The sequence below is a fragment of the Panicum hallii genome, chromosome 3 (genome assembly GCF_002211085.1).
Source record: "Panicum hallii strain FIL2 chromosome 3, PHallii_v3.1, whole genome shotgun sequence".
Classification (NCBI taxonomy): Eukaryota; Viridiplantae; Streptophyta; class Magnoliopsida; order Poales; family Poaceae; genus Panicum; species Panicum hallii.
In genome coordinates, this window is record NC_038044.1 from 40763836 (window position 1) to 40779486 (window position 15651).

Consider the following 15651-nt stretch of genomic DNA (forward strand, 5'->3'; position numbering starts at 1 on the left):
TGTATGTTGCGTACTCTCAACGACGGTGTTCGTGCACTTCTCTTCCATGCCTCCGTGCCCCCATCCTTCTGGGCTGAGGCTCTCGCCACAGCAACCTACCTCCTTAATCGCCGACCGTGCTCCTCCACTATGCCAACACCATACGAGCTTCTCGTTGGTGTGCCGCTCGCCTATGAGCACCTCAGGGTTTTTGGGTGTCTGTGCTTCCTGAACCTCTCAACGACCACGCCGCACAAGCTAGCGCCGCGCTCAACACCATGTGTCTTCTTGGGCTATTCACCTGATCATCTTGGCTATCTGTGCTATGATCGGGCCACTCGCAAAGTTCATACGTCTCGCCACGTCGTGTTTGATGAGCTTCCTTTCCCCTTTCGTCCGGCCTATGGCTTGCCATCATCTCCTCCTGGCGCATCCATCCGCCCTGGCGCTCTTGTTATTGACATGCCACAGGCACATCGACGGCCGGCACGACCAACACGTGCTACGCAGCGCGCTTCTCCAGCCACGACTCCGCGCACCATGTCGGCCGCACGGACGACGTCGCGCTCTCCGGCATCTCCATCACTACGTTCGCCAACGCCCACGATGCCAATCTCGCCCGTGCCCACGACGTCGACACCACCTGCGCCCACGACGTCGCCCCCGCCTGCAGCCAGGACGTCGAGCTCGCCGGCAACCATGCCGTCTCCAGCTCGCCCGCGCGCAATACCGAGCCTGCCCGCGCCCACGACGCCGAGCTCGCCCCCTCCTTCGACACCGCGTTCGCCAGCGCTCATGTCGACGTCGAACTCGCCAGCACCCGCGACGATGGACTCGCCGGCATCAGCTGCGCCTCCACCGACTCCTGGGGTATCGTCAATGCCTCTTGTTGCCCTTGATGGCAAGCCTCCCGCCAGCACCGACACCTCGACATCTGATGATCATCCTCGCCATCATATGCTCACCCGAGCTCGTGCTGGGGTTTTTAAACCCAACCCACGGTATTCTCACACAGTCTCTACGGCTGCCATCTCTCCCATTCCCAAGTCTGCTCGTGCTGCTCTCCAGGATCCGAACTGGTTTGCAGCTATGCAAGCTGAGTTGGTGCTCTACGAGCCAATGAGACCTGGGCATTGGTGCCACGGCCTGCTGGTGTCAATGTTGTCAGTGGAAAGTGGGTTTTTTGTCACAAGCTTAATCCTGATGGCTCCCTTGATTCTCAACGCCCCGGCATTGATTTTGGTGACACATTTAGCCCAGTGGTGAAGCCAGCAACAATTCGTACCGTGCTGTCTATCATTGCCTCCAAGAATTGGCCAGCGCATCAACTTGATGTCTCTAATGCCTTACTTCACGGGCATCTTCAGGAGCAAGTGTTTGCACAGCAGCCAGTCGGCTTTGTTGATCCAGCTCGGCCACATCATATCTGCTCGCTGTCCAAATCATTGTATGGACTAAAGCAAGCGCCTCGTGCCTGGTTCCTTCGGTTCACAAGGCACATCAAGACGCTGGGTTTCACGGCAACACGGTCTGATTCATCGCTGTTTGTACTACGGCGGGGCGCAGAGACAGCTTTCCTTCTTCTGTACGTTGATGACATGGTGCTGATTGCTTCAACTGATGCACTGCTTTGGGCTATCATTGCACAGCTGCAGCAAGAGTTCAAGATCAAAGATATGGGGCCTCTGCACTTCTTTCTTGGCGTGGATGTCCAACGTTCTTCCTCTGGGTTCTTTCTCAGCCAAAGTCAATATGCTGAAGATGTGCTTGAACGCGCTGGCATGGCAAATTGCAAGCTGTTGCCAACCCCTGTTGATACGAAGCCTAAGTTATCTTCGTCGGATGGAAATCTTCTCTCAGATCCTTCATATTATCGCAGCATTGCAGGGGCTCTACAATACCTGACGATTACTCGTCCAGATATCACATATGCTGTTCAACAAATTTGCCTTCATATGCATGCTCCACGAGATGCACATTGGTCACTGGCAAAGAGAGTTCTACGGTACATTCGTGGTACTTCTGATCACGGTCTTCATCTCCATGGCTCCAGCAACAATGATATTGTGGCGTATTCAGACGCGGATTGGGCGGGATGTCCGGACAGACGACGATCGACATCAAGCTACCGTGTCTTCTTGGGAAATTCGCTGATTTCTTGGTCATCCAAAAGGCAAACCACTGTCAGCCGATCATCAGCCGAAGCTGAATATCATGCAGTTGTAAACTGTGTTGCTGAATGCTCATAGCTGAAGCAGCTACTTGACGAACTTCAAGCTCCAATTGGTAAAGCTACAATCGTGTATTGTGATAACATCTCAGCTGTATATATGGCCTCAAATCCGGTGCATCATCGGCGAACCAAACATATTGAGCTGGATATTCACTTTGTACAGGAAAAGGTTGCCATAGGAGCTGTGCGTGTTCTTCATGTCCCTACCGGCCAACAGCTTGCAGATATTATGACAAAAGGGTCGGCCACTGTCTTGTTCAATGATTTTCGGTCCAGCCTCTGCATCGACAAGAACAAAGCATCCACTGCGGCGGAGTGTTAGGGGAGGACCCGGTCTCCTAACGGACTGCCTCACATTCTCTTTGTAATCTGCTTGACCCGGTCTTTTAGCTAAAGCTGTTAGCGTTTCTGTTAGTGCTAGGTGTGCTGTACATGTATCATATATACCTGAGAATCAACACAAGTCTAGTTGAGTTGGCATTCAGCCTCATTCAAAAGTTTTTTTTTATTTTAGAAATCGTTATGGCGAGAAATATAGGCATTATTCTACAATATATTTTGATTTTGAAATATATTAGGTAAATCATGATATTATCAGAACGTAGCATATGTACATGTTCATACTTAAACTCCTATTTAATATGAAAAGAAATATGAACCACAAGAAGTTCACATGAAGCTAATTCCAAGAGCGCCCGCTAGGACGCCTTGTGGCGATCGGTCATACGAGCCGGGTGCGCACGTGCCACCTGTGGGACCTACCGCCACTTCTATTTTATCGGTGGATTTTTGGCCTTATCCACTCCTTCTATTCGCATTCTCTCATTCCTTTATCTTTTCTCCTTCTATTTTATCCCCAGTTTCCACCGATGGAAGCGACGGCGTGGAGACACATCGCTGTTTTTTTTCTCCTTCAATTTCGTTTTCTTCCTTACATACAACTTTGTTTCAGATTTGATTGTAAAAGTTTTGCATACAACTTTGTGTGCAAACGAGATTGTGCTCAAAACTTTTCTTCCATAGGATTTCAAAAAAAGTTATGAATAAAAGTTATATCTATCATGAAATTTGTGCTAAAAGATTATCCTTCTAAAAAGTTGACGGGAAGAAGTTATACATAAAAGTTGTGCACAAAAAGTTATACTAAAATATCATCTTATTATAAGTTGTACAAAAAAAACTATATGTTAAAGTTTTACGTATAAGTTGTTCACTTCTAAATATAGAAAATTGTGGACAAAGAAATTTTCCTGAAAAAAGTTGCGTGCAGTTAGAGACCGATCGTTAGTAGGCCTCCTGGCGCTTGCCCGCGGATTAGCGAAGCCCAGAAGTTCATGAGGTACCTTGAAGCCGGGTGATCCTGGAGGCACTAGATGCACCGTTCCTAACTTGATCAGTCATCCTAATGGGTTGAACTTGATCGATGTAGTCCTACTGAATCGATATAGGAAGAGGTATGGAACTATGTATAGTTCTTCAAACCTTCTAAAAGTAGCAAGACCTAGCCGTACAGAAGTAGAAGCCCTGGGCAGCATTTCAAGAGGACCTTTCTAAACTGAACCTGGAAAGCCCTGGCACTACACCAAAGCAGCTCAATTTCGTCGGCCACATGTAATTTCGTCGGCCCAACACAAGCCGACGAAAATAACTAGCTTATTTCGTCGGCCAACACAAACCGACGAAATTTGAACTTATTTTCGTCGGCTTAGCGTAGGCCGACGAAGAACAGTTCATATTTTCGTCGGCCAGGCCCGGGCCGACGAAAGAAAGAGCATATTTTCGTCGGCCTTCTGTAGGCCGACGAAAATAAACCTAATTTCGTCGGCTCGCTCCGGCCGACGAAAATATAGATACCCTAATTATTAGGATTTTGATGTCTTGTTCCAAGCCCGCATAGCACTTCCCCCCGCGCCCGAGCCTCCCGCCCCCACACCCCGCCGCCACCGCCCCCCCAGCGCCCCGCCGCCACCGCCGCCGCCCCTGCCGCCCCCTGCCGCCGCCCCGCGGGCCCCCGCCGCCGCCCCGGGGGCCCCCGCCACCGCCGCCCCCTGCCACCCCGCGCGGCCCCCTTCCTCCAGCCCCGTGGGCCCCCACCGCTGCCCCGCGCTGCCACCCGCCGTCGCCCCGGGGGGCTCCCTGCCGCCACCCCGCGGCCGACCCTCTACCGCGGCGCACCGGGGGCCGCCGCCGCCGCTCCACCTCGTGACATCGCACGCGCGCCTCCTCCCGCGACGGCGACTCCCGCGGCGACGCCCTAGGGTTAGGGTTCCAGCGAGTTCCGCGCCCCGGGGATCACGTGGGAGATCCGTCCATGTCGTCCAACCCCTTGCCCCACCTCCCCGCACCGGTGGCCCCGCCGGGCGCGGCGGAGGTGGATCCCCAGTCCCAGCCGGCCGCGCCACCCGCCGAGCCGCCGGAGGTGATGCACCGGACGAGAGCCGTCGACTTCCTCGGATGCTGCACGCCCATCGTCTACCAGAACGACAATGGCCCCTGCCCGCTCCTCGCCATCTGTGAGCTCCCGCTCGATTCCGAACCCCCTGCGAGTTTACCGCACGCGCGAAGTGCTTTTCCAGCGGTACTTATGTCTTCGGTTTTTGTTTGTGCAGGTAACGTGCTACCGTTGAAGAATGTGATCAGCCTGAACCCGGACGCCAGCAAGGTGTCGCAGTAGAAGTTGCTATCACTTGTCGCCCAACGCCTCATCGATTCCAACAGCGCCGTACAGGTTCGGTTTTAATTCTCTCTATAGGGGGTTGTTTCTGTTCAGTTGATCAACATGAGAATGGTGTTGTGTTGGGATGCAACAGCAGTGTGCAGGTTAGATTAAATTAGGTTGCGGGCTGTGGTATTGATCGGTGTGATAATGGTTTTGGGATGCAATTCATAGGACAAGGATGAGGAGTACGTCTGCAACCGGGAGCAGAACATCGCGGATGCCATCGACCTTCTCCCGCGCCTCACGACAAGTATTGACATGACTATTATGTTCAGGAAGTGCGTAAGGGTTTTCAGCTTGTTGATCGGTGATTTATCGTGTGCTTGTGTGAATGTATGTTTATTCTGATGTTCACTAGGGTGTGTATGTTGCAGGATTGATGACTTTGAGTTCACCCGAGAGCGTGCCATATTTGATCTTCTGGATATCCCACTATACCATGGATGGATAGTGGACCCTCAACTGCACCATCTAAATTTCGATTTACAACGTCCAATAACTGTTCTGATCTTTCTCTTGTCCTTTGGTGGTTGTTTCTCTCTGCACGATTAGCAATCAGCTAAGCCTGTTCAATAAGGTATATCCATCTTTTGCTTTCCCCATCAGGTATATCTGTGGTTATTTCGTTCTTAGATAATCTGGCAATCATCCATGATCATCTGTTTCTTGAACTATGTGTTGATTTTTGTCTAACTCAAGTTTTTGAAGAGTGATAACTGATAAGTACAAATCTGCTGGATTTCACTGCATGCACTTGAAATTTAGCTACAGTACTCACCAATAAGATTTTTAAATTATCTGCCTTGTTATGATCTCTGAAGCAACTTGTCTAGGCACAGGTACGTAAAAATGAAGATAATTGCCAAGTGGATCAGAAATCTGAACCAATATGTTTGGATGAACTTGATCCTATCATTTGCCCTGATGCAGGTCAGCTCTTACCTTTGTTTCTTCTCTAATGGGCTTCATTGTGTACCGAGTTACTAACTTCGTTGAGGTTTTAGTAACTTGCTTTATTTGATGATTATTGGATGATGTATTTATTGGATGTATTTGATGATTGTACTTATTGGATGTATTTGATGATTGTGTGATGATGTATTTCATAATGGATATGTTAAGTAACTGCTTATGGATGATTGCATTTCATAATTGCTATTATATGCAGCTGTTTTTTTAAATAGGATCCCAGTATCTGGCCGACGAAAATACTGTAGCGTGTCCAGTATTTTCGTCAGCCAGGTGGCCGACGAAAATATTACCATTGTTTTCTTCGGCCAGCGAGACCGACGAAAATGTGAACATATTTTCATCGCCGTGCTGGCCGACGAAAATAGCTTTATTTTCGTCGGTTGCCGACGAAAATAAAGCTATTTTCATCTACTTTATTTCGTCGGCCCACCGACGAAAATAGCTATTTTCGATAGCTTTCGGACTATTTTCGTCGGTTTCTGGCCGATGAAATTACACTATTTTCCTGTAGTGTGGGTAGCATTTTAAGTTTCAGTCCATAACTGCTCTTAGGCCCTCTTTGATTCTGCAGTGATTTCAGATGTCGATAATGGGGCAAATACTAAATTTTGGACAGATAAATGGCTGCATGGTTGCTCTATTGCCCTACTGCCCCCCACCTCTTGGCATGTGTACCAAAGCGGCGAGCTAAAAGGCGTCCTGTGCAGGATGCTCTCCTTGAGAATTGTTGGTTACAGGATATTCAGAGGGCATTACTCGTGGCTGTCCTCTCTAAGTTCTTGGACATTTAAGACTTGTTACAGGAAGTGCTATTCCAACCTGATGATGATGTACACAAGTGGCGTCTGGATCCATCAGGACGACAGGACAATTCACAACCAAATCTGCTTACGAGGCATTGTTCAATGGCTCAACTTTCTTTGCGCCGAGCAAATTGATCTGGAATACGTGGTGGGCACCGAGGGAATGCAAAATTTTCCTTTGACTTGCTGCTTACAATCGCTGCTGGACGGCGGACAGACTTGCAAAGCGCAGCCTCCCCCAACCAGTGTGTTGCCCTCTTCGCGATCAGGAGGTAACAATCGAACACCTCCTGTTAGCATGTGTCTTCTCGCAGCAGTTTTTACTGGAATTTTAGGCCCATTCGTGTGCTTGGCCCATTAACAATTTCAAAAATTCCTATAAATCTTAAAGGCATACGTGTGTAAGAGTCCCATCTTGACAGTGGAGGAGTAGGATGGGCAACATAAATATGGAAATTATCTTCATCCCTGTGATAGGAGAGAGAATATGAGACCTATCGGCATCCACCAAAAACACATCTAAACAAGCTACGGTTTTGCTTCTTCTCACTGCTGCGCCGCCACCGTAGCCTTCTCCATCCCGAGCGCCGGTGTGCACTGGTGAACGGGAGAGCAGGTCTTCGGAACCCTTCGTCTTTGGGATCCTGCACCGGGAGAGGGCGAATAAGGTTTTTGGAAGCGCTTCGCGCGACATCTTAAAATCTTCACAACGGCGCGCCTTCCACCCAACTCCGTCGCTTCACGGGCCAACCGTCTTCGTCGTCTCCAGCAGCGGCAGTTCGTCGTCGTCAATCCTCCAGCCAGGCCTTAGTATGTAATATGTGATCTGATCTATTTTTTAAGCATGAATCTTGAGATCCAAACTAACTTTGTTGTTTATGCTGTTATGTTAATTCTTGTGTTCATTATGATTTATTTGATATAAAATTTAATACAGGGATTGTCTATTTAGAGCCTGTTTGGGACTGCTCTGCTTCACAAATCGCAGCTCAGCTTCATGAACTTCACAGCAGAGCAGCTCAGCTTTGAAGTTGCAGAGTTTTTGAAAGTGTTTGGCTAGCAGATCAACTTCAGCTTCAGAAAAAAGAGATTCGGATCGGAAAAGTCCCTTATGCCCTTGAACAATGTATGAGAGGATTTCATTTATGATTTTTCATCTAAATGCTTATTTAAAAAATAACAGTACATTATAAATAGATAATAGATAGATAATAAAGTACAAATATTCCAAAATAATTCCATTACATATCAAGTCTCAATGATCTACTACTCATACTACATCCAACTTTGAGAAATAGCCGTTGCTAATGTATCACGAAAAACATCCATAGTAGGCGCATTGGGTACTGGAGATGATCCATCCGAGGGCACTACATACTTGTTATACCTTTCCGGTATTGTAGGCTCATAATTTTCATCACGCTCCACACGTTCAAAGTCTAAATCACCACTGTTATGCTCACGGATGAAATTATGGATCACCATAAGTCCTATCGGTATCATCTTTTGCTTCCATAATGGATACATCGGTATTTTATAGAGAATTTGCCACTTCATTTTCAAGACTCCAAATGACCTCTCAATAATACTACGAACTCGTGCATGAATACGATTGAACTTTTCCTTAGGAGACCTTGGTTCTACACCTCTATGCCATTCGGGTAAGTGATACCTCTCACCCTTGTATGGTGCTAGGTATCCTGGTCTATTAGGATATCCGGCATCAACAGCATAATACTTACCTACAAATAAAAAGTATATGATATGTTTAGATAATAAAGAACTAGAGTTGCAAAATTGAAAAATATAGAAACCAGCCATAAATTACCTACCCTTGGGAGGTTTTGGGAAGAACTCTCGATCCAACTTCATTGCATTATACAACACAGTGGTGTCATGCACAGAACCCGACTGCCCCACAGAAACATAAGTGAATCTCATGTCAAAGTCACAAATTGCTAGGATATTTTGAGTCGGTATCCCTATTTTTCCAATATACCTTACTTGTCCACTAGGGGGTAGAGATACCCTAATGTGTGTCCCATCTAGAGCACCAATACAATCTTTGAAGTGTGGAAATGCCCTTCTATCATCTGCTATCTTTTTGTGGATGGTACGAAAGTTTGCATCTTTTGGAACAAGAAAATATTTTGCCATTTCCATCAAAGATTCTAGAACCTCAGTAAATTTCCTACTAATAGTTTCACCAGAGTGATTGAAACCATTTTGACATTTCCTATTGGACTCATTTTCAGAACATATGAACAAGAAAATTGCAAGAGCCTCATAGGTGTTCATGTGCATAGATGGTTGCAGTCCATACCTTGACACCAATAAATTATGCAAATCCATGAATATTTCCGTGCTCATGCGCAACTAAGAATGACATTCACCTGGAGTTCTGAAGATATATTGTAACCAGCCCATGCCACTTTGTTCCGCTATCCTTGGTGGATTTTTGTTAAGGTAGATATCAACATATTTCTCTGCCACTTTAGCACCACACAAAATCAAGTTCCAAAACTCAGCACTATCATCATCTGGCTCCTCCGAACCATCACTCTCACTTTCATACATCTGAAAATAATAACAAGTAGCAATAGTAACAATGTCATGGATACAAGTAGTAGTAACAATGTCATGATTACATTTACTCAACAACAAGGTACTCCCTAGCAGCAATCTGAAAACTAAAATAAAATAAAAAAATAGCACTACTGAAAAAAAGCACCCAAAAATATTTCTCAAAGCCTTCAATTCCTATACTTGTCGTTGTATCTCCTTGTAAGCCAATTCAAACGAATTTCTCTAGTAGGAAGGGTCAAGAACATTTCTCTTTGTTCCTTTTTCACAAACAATTGGGTATCAATATCATGCTCATTGCTATCATATTGTGCCCCACAATCCAAGACAACATCCATCACTTCTTTGATAGAAACGACTTCTGCTTACTTTTTTGATGTAAACGACTCGGCCGAATCAGCAATCTTTGTAATTTGTTCTTGAATTATAAGAGCTGTACTTGACTTTTGCTTTTTAGGAACCTCTAGAACAACACGAGCTCTTCTTTTTTTATTTCCATTAGCAGGAGATACCTCCTGAACCTCCTCATCCTCTTCCTCTCTATATGACCAATCATGCAACACATTGTCCTCCTCTTCCTCCTCTCCTGCTCCATCTATGTTTTCAGTGTCTTTTTGGCTTTTGGGTATAACAGGATTGTCACTCATCGGGTTCCAATGATCAGTTTCATCATTAGAAATGTCACCAAACATTTCTCTAAGTAAGTCTTTATTTTGCAGCGCTTTCTTCTTGAATTTTCCAGAACCCGGCACATCCTGAACAAGGAAGGTAATCAGAACCCCAAGAAGGTATTGTGAACATAGATGAACAGCTAAAATTTGTGAACAAAACAATACTTACCACTTTCATTTTTTCCCACCATTCATTGTCCATGTTAATTACTCCTCTTGTATTGTCCCAACCGGTTCCGGTTTGATTCCACAGTAACTTTTGCCAAATTGACCAATCATTCTTCAACCTATCCCACTTGTTCTTGATTTGTGTCTTTGATAAGTCGATTCCGGTCATTTGGTAAAATCTTCCCGACACTTCAATGTAACCTAAAGTGTTCAAATGTGTATTTGGCCTATTCCCTCTCCTTACTTGTTCAGTGAATAACTCACATACAATGCGATTATAATCATCCGTCCATTCCATAGAATCACCCTAATCAACAATTATGTGGAGCAATATTTTCAAGCATACATGACAAGACAAATTATGTAATTGACTAGCATACATACACTCAGCAGCAATGGAATTGACCAGCAGCCATAAAAGAAACCAAGCGAAGAAATTATACCGATTTCGGAAGACTGGAGATGCGGGCATGACCCCTGCTGCCTCCTGCGCCGCCCCTGCCTGCGCCGCCCCTCCCAGCGCCTCCCCTTCTTCCTCCCGCGCCGGCCGCACCCTAGGCCGCACCGCCTGCGCCAGCCGCGCCGCCCGCGCCCGCGCCGCCCGCGCCCGTGACGCCCGCGCCCGCGCCGTCACCCGCCGCGCCGCCCGCGCCGTGGAACGCGCCCCCAGCGCCCGCCGCGCCGCCTGCGCCGTGGCCTGCGCCCCCCGCTCCCGCCGCGCCGACCGCGCCGCCCGCGCCGCCGCGCCGTGCCCCACGCCGCCCGTGCCGTGCCCCACGCCGGGGCCCGCGCCGCCCGTGGACATGCCGGCAGCTAGGGTTTTGAGGGATGGGAGCGGACAGAGGGATGGGAGCGGACAGAGGGAGGAAGAGGGGGGGTCGCGGGTACAGGAGAGATAGAAGAAAAATGTTTCATTCCAGGTGTGTAATCAGTGGCATTGGTGGGTAATTTTCCCCCAACTTCACGAGGGAGTTCAAAACGGCTATTCGTGAAGTACCCTTTTGGCTGCTTCATGGATTTCGTGAAGTTGGGGCCAACTTCACGTTTTTTTGGTGAAGCTGAGCTGGTGAAGCTGAGGGTGTTTGGCTACAGTTTCACGAAGCGAAGTCAAATTTGGTGAAGTGAAGCAGTCCCAAACAGGCCCTTACTCAACAGTTTTGGCATAGGATGCTGCGCCTTTTTGGTCTCCCGAACATCACACCTCAAGCCAACTCGGCTGATCTTTTTTGTTTGGTGGCAGCATGCCTGTGTTGCAATAAAAAAAGACGCTCGGCGTGGAACACCTTGGTCATGCTAGGGGCCTTATACTTTGAAAACAAGGAACGATGTGGTGTTCAATGGGGCATCTCCAAGGATTGATCAGGCACTTCTCTTGGCACAAGAAGAAGCCGATCTCTGGATGCTTGCAGGCGGCAAAGGGCTCAGGGCGCTGGTTGTGTTAGACCACAGCGTTGTGTTTGTAAGGTCTAGGGTCGTTGTGTTAGTTTTTTTAAGGCGCCATCCAGTCTAAAAGCTCAAGGGGGTCTGTGTGTGGAGTGTGTTGTACAACTATTTTGACCTTTCCTTCCTATCTTAATATAATGACGTGCATCTCTTCTGCATATTCAAATTCTTTTTTCCTAATCAACTTATTTTGACCAAGTATCAATAGCATATTTCATCAGCCGTTAGTAGCATTAAATCCACCATGAAATAATAGTATATTTATTTGATATTGTACAAATTAACATATTTTTCTTTAAACTTAGTCAAAGTTAGAGAGGTTTGATTTATAACAAATCTAAAGTGTCTAATAATTTAAAATGGAGGAAGCATTGCCCTATCACTCTTCTAACTCCCTCCAAGTAATCTCACAATTTATATAATGAAAAAATGGAAAGTTTCAAATTCAACAAGGTAAATTTCCAATTTACCACTAACAAAATAAGGACGAAAAGGATGAACTAGAACGATGATTTTAAACTATGGAACCTTTAAGAAAATGGAAAAGAAAACACACTAATCAATATACTGTTAACCTTTTCTTTCGAAACACAGTACAAACGTAGATACTCACAAATACGCACGTACTCTCACGCTCACAATATACTGTTAACTTGGCCATGGTGCTTTCTGAAACCGACCCTTTTTTGATTGGTGCACTATAGCAGAACCGCATGAATTAATCCGGCTTGAGTGCGCTAACCATCACTGTAGAGGCAATCCGGGCTTACACGCACTTAAAATAGAGTAAAACGACAGTTGTCAGACCCGGGGCCACGGGACTGTGTACGTAACGTAGTTTAAACAGGCTTAAGAGATAAAGCCCGTCTTATCTCTTATTTATCTTATTTATCTCTTATTTATCCAGTATGAATAGGAGATAAAGCTAGTCGGTACAGAAGTAATCTACTCGAGTTGTATTCGGTTACGATTCCTTATCTAGTATTGGATTAGGATTCTTGTAACCCTGACCTCCCGGATATATAAAGGGGGCAGGGACCCATTCAAAACAAATCATCAAGAGGGGCGGGGACCCATTCAAAATAGATCATCAAGATCATTCAACACCCAAGGAAATACAAACCACCATACAGGATGTAGGGTATTACGCACCTCGCGGTCCGAACCTGTCTAAATCTTGTGTTCCTTGCACCTTCGAGTTCCTGATCTCGGCGTCTCTTCACCTAAACTTAACACCTTGGGTATACCCTTCGGTGGGTAGCCGGTAAAACACCGACAGCTGGCGTGCCAGATAGGGGAGCGCATCGAAGATCCACCGGCGAACTCGATGGCATCTTTCCAGTTCACCAGAAGGCCGTGCTGGCACCCACCGTGGGGCACCTCGACTTCGCGAGGACGATCGGCGGCCTGCCGATGACTACTTCGACTACTCGCCTCGACTTGAAAACTAGTCGGAATCGACTCCGACTAGTCGAGGTTCATCAACAAATCGTCACAACTCCATCAACGAGCTCCACGGCTTCATCGACATTCATCCACGAATCAAGCTAAGTGACTTATACCTTTTCCGACTTGTTCTTCCTAGGATCGGCTACCTTTTTGGGTACGCCTCTCGACGGGTATGAAACCCTCGGGGGCTACACCATGATCGACTACTTATCTGTGTACGTCTCTCGACGGGCATGAATCCCTCCAGAGCTATACTTCGCCGACTACCTATCTCTGTACGTCTCTCGACGGGCATTGAAACCCTCCAGAGATACACTTCGTCGACTACTTTTGCGCACTGCGCATCCTCTTTGTGGCATGACGACTACTTTCTGCTCGTTGTCTCCTCTTAACGGTCGCTAATCTACTTGAGTAGCACATACCTTAATTCGTGAAACCTCGGCTCTTTTGTCACACCTAACGCCTCTACGCGTACACGAGACAAAGATCTCATACACGCTATGAGCAATGGCTAAAAAAGGACCAGGTGCTTAAACGTAACAGGTGGACTGATCGGGAGATTAAATGGCCTAAAAAAGAGCTCGACACAGCAATTTTTACACCGAATAAATTTTGGTGTCTTTACGTTATTACTGAGTACTACTCGGTATCTTCGCATTATGCTACATAATGTATGCATTGTTTTTTTTCAGATCAAGCTTCGGCAACAACCCTCAAGGCAGCACGGCGTGCCATCACAGTTCCGCTAGTTCCCAGGCTCGGGGGCTGGGCGATGCACACTACTCGACATGGCTCCTTCGGCTCTCCTGGCTCGTAAGCTCGGGGGCTGGACGCTACAAAACTACTCGAAGACGACTCATATGAAGACTGAGAGTGCAAAAGAAACCCTAAGTCACCGCGCGGTTAAATAAACCAGCGGGAGGCTTAATTTCACTATGCAGAAGGCGAAGAGTTTTTCTCGGAACTTCAGAGTAACACCAATGCCACGATTCTTGGATCCTTTTTCCCAAACCTGGGAGATTTGGGTTCAAGGCTCGGGGGCTGCGGGGTACGTGGCTGTTATCGCCGTATTTTGACCGGGCCAAAAGTGGGCCATGGAGCAAGATGGGCTTAGAAGGCAGTCGTGACAAGCTTGCGAATTGGGCCCTGTGCGGATAATGGAGGCCAGTAAGGCCGTGTAAGTTAGGAATAAGCAGTTAAGATTCGTGTCGTGTTAGGTTAGGGTTAGTTAAAGAGAACAAGTCTACAGACTATAAATATGTATCACGAATAAACAAGAAAGACAGAATCGTTCATCATCAACTCTCGGCGCATCGCCTTCCCTGTTCTAGGGTTTCTCATCGAGTAAGTGCCATGCGACCCCGATCATGTTCTGCGTGATCGGGGTAGCACTATCCCTGCTCGTTCGTTCACACATTGCTCGTGCTGAAGCCTTGTAGATGGGGAGTAGCGTTATTTATCTTAGCATGCGTAGAGTAATCTTTTCCTTTTGTGCTTTAATCATGCTTTATGTGTTGCTCTTGCATGTTTGATCGTCGTGTTCGTTCATGGATACGATGGTTTTGTCTTGTTTCGTAGTTGTCAGTAGATCCAATCTGTTATGGCTAGTTTCTATTTATTTAGAAGCTTGGTTTGATATGTGTATGATTAGGCCTTGCAAACGAGTTGAATGATCCGATGATATGCTGTGTATCGGCTTGTCGCTTGAATAGAGGTTGTTTCAGGAATCGGCTTTTCGGTTGTTTCTTCGATCTCTGTTTGGATTGTTATTCCGATGCCTTCGCGTATTTGTTAGGCTCAATCACGTGTAGGATGTTCCGATCGTGCAGTGAGAGCTAGGTCATCGTAGATTGGATTAGATTGATATTTATGGAGCAAGTTCTATTTAAATATATGCATATGTTTCTATATTGCCCGTTCAAAAGATCCGATCCGGTATTGATGCAATCGGCTCCTTATAGCCGATACCGGGGAGGCGGTGATGAGCCGATCACGGCTCAGATTAATCTTTACACATGTCTGTGCACGCAGGAGTTTGACACGTCACACCCTCCTGATCGGGTGCAGGATCAGGTGGCACGCCTAGCGACTCCAAGCCAGGGCGTGTGCCGGATCACTGGGCCGTTGACCGAGGGACCGGGGCCCGCCAGCCGTCCTGGAAGCCTCCCGGCTCCTCGTGTTGCCTGTCGCTGCCCGCCGGCGGGTTTTGACCGACAACAGTGGCACATCTCGTCCAGAAGTTGACGATGCATGAGCAGCGTCACCCTGAGCTGTACCAGGAAAAGTTCAAGCGCCAAGTAGCGCTAGCTGACACTGAAGAAGCCGATGACTCCGGGGAAGAAGTGGAAGTATCGGTTGCAGAATGGGCTCGTGGTGCAAATCCCGTATCGTGCAAGTGGGTAAAGCAAACAGGACCGGTAAAGGGGTTTGATTTTGATGTGAGCAAAGCGGAACAAATTTTTGACTTATTGTTAAAAGAAAAACAGTTGAAGTTTCCAGAAGGTTACAAACCCCCTACGGCGCAAGAGTTGAAAGGAAGATCATATTGCAAATGGCATGATTCTTTCACCCATAGCACAAGCGATTGTAAGGAGCTTCGTCGGTAGATCCAATTGGCTATTGAGCAAGGCC

General features: G+C 47.1%; 1 long non-coding RNA gene and 1 pseudogene across 1 annotated transcript; one reads left to right on the forward strand and one right to left on the reverse strand.

Moving 5' to 3' along the window:
* Positions 1-5124: 5124 nt before the first annotated feature.
* LOC112886591 lies at positions 5125-5973 on the forward strand. The gene is made up of 3 exons (XR_003227406.1): positions 5125-5209; positions 5306-5508; positions 5765-5973. It is a non-coding gene; the product is annotated as an uncharacterized LOC112886591 (long non-coding RNA).
* A 3486-nt stretch (positions 5974-9459) lies between these two features.
* On the reverse strand, positions 9460-10426 carry LOC112885429 (annotated as a pseudogene).
* Between the last annotated feature and the right edge of the window lie 5225 nt (positions 10427-15651).